General features: G+C 40.8%; 1 pseudogene; it reads right to left on the bottom strand.

The window, feature by feature from the left end:
- Window positions 1-1259: 1259 nt before the first annotated feature.
- LOC110594724 lies at window positions 1260-1430 on the bottom strand (annotated as a pseudogene).
- Between the last annotated feature and the right edge of the window lie 421 nt (window positions 1431-1851).

The raw sequence follows: 1851 nt of genomic DNA, 5'->3' as shown, positions 1-1851 counted from the left end.
ATAAAACTTCTAGAAGAAAATAGGAGAAAATCTTCCTGAACTTCAGTTAGGTAGAACCCTTAGAACGGCAAAAGTATGATCCCCAGAAGAAAAAAAATTGATGAACAGGAATTGATCAAAATTCAGTTTAATTTCCATAGACATTATTAAGAAAATGAAAGCTAAGTTATAGATTGGCAGAAAATATTTGCACAACATATATATGACAAAGGCTTTCATACAAAATATATAAAAAATTTTCATAACTCAGTGGTAATAAAACCAACAGCTAAAAAAAAGGGAGCAAAAGTTGTTTGTTTTTTTGTTTTTGTTTCAGATACAGGGTCTTACTATGTTGCCTAGGCTGGAGTGCAGCAGCAGGCTCATAGCTCAATGTAACCACATACTCCTGGCTCAGCAATCATCCTGCCTTAGTCTTCTGAGTAGTAGCAGGGACTACAGGCAGCAACATCATACCTGACCAATTTTTTGGGGGTGGGGGTGTTGGGAGGATGGACTCAGGATCTCACAAATTTCTAGCCTCACAGAATCCTCTCACTTTGGTCTCCCAAAGTGCTGGGATTACAGGCACGAATGACCATGCATGCCCAAGCAAAGATTTTGAACAGATACTTTGTTAAAGAAGGAGTGGTGGCTCACGTCTGTAATTTTAGCACTTTGAGAAGCCATGGTGAGAGGATTACCTGAGCCCAGGAATTTGAGACCAGACTGGGCAACATAGAGAGACCTCATCTCTACCAAAAAAAAAAAAAAATTAGCCTGATGTGGTGGCATGTACCTGTACTCCCAGCTACTCAGGAGGCTGAGGCAGAAGGATCACCTGAACCCAGGAGCTCAAGGCTGTGGTGAGTGACAATGGTGCCACTGCACTCTAGCCTGGGTGACGGAGTGATACTCTGACTCAAAAAAAAAAAAAAAAGGGAGAGAGAGTAGATAATACATGGAAAGTAAACACGTGAAAAGAGGCTCAACACCATTATTTATTAGTGAAATGCAAATTAAAATGACAATGAGATAACACTACATACCTATTAGAATGACTAAAACAAAACAAAGCAAGTTTATACTTCCAAGAACTGATGGGGGTGATTTGGAGCAACTGGAAATCACACTTTGCTGAAAAGAACACCAAATGGTACAGCTATATTTTATTCTTACAAAACTTTGGCAGTTTCTTTCTTTTTAAAAATTTTATATACAAGGAGCTAGCATGCTTTCACTGCATGGATGCCTTCGATAATCCATCCAAGGAAGATCACTCAGTCCAACTTGATGAAACCTATGTCCTTCGCGTACTGGCGGAAACACTGGCGGCACATATTCAGGTCATATTTCTGGATCAGACTGGGCCGGTGTGAGCACACGCAGCAAGAGCGAGAACCCTGGCAGAATTTTCACTGGTGGCTCTAGTAAGGCTGCTGGTGGCCCATCTTGTTCTAAGGCGTGCGACGAGGCAAAAGGAAGGAGCTTGGCCATTTCTTATAAAGTTAAACATATACTTATCACATCACCCAGAAATTCCACTCTTAGGTATTTACCCAAGTGAAATGAAAATTTACATTCACACAAAGACCTGTTGTGAATATTTACAACTGCTTTATTCATAACTGTCCCAAACTGGCAACAACCCAAATGTCCTTTCACTGGTGAATGAATAAACAAGCTGTGGTATATCCATTCAGCTGAATACCACTTGGCAATAAAGAATGGATTATTGTACATGCGCCGAAAGGAATGACTCTCATTTAGGGAAAGGTCTAGACTACAGGGACAGAGAACTGATCAGTGGTTTCCAGGAGCTCAGGGAAAGGGAAATTTTTGACTACGAAGGGGTCGTATACGTGAGGGAGT

This window comes from Carlito syrichta, unplaced genomic scaffold (genome assembly GCF_000164805.1).
Source record: "Carlito syrichta isolate Samal-C Ts95f unplaced genomic scaffold, Tarsius_syrichta-2.0.1 Scaffold130411, whole genome shotgun sequence".
NCBI lineage: Eukaryota > Metazoa > Chordata > Mammalia > Primates > Tarsiidae > Carlito > Carlito syrichta.
The sequence above is the reverse complement of the archived record's forward strand: the minus strand, read 5'-3'. Positions and strand labels throughout refer to the sequence as shown.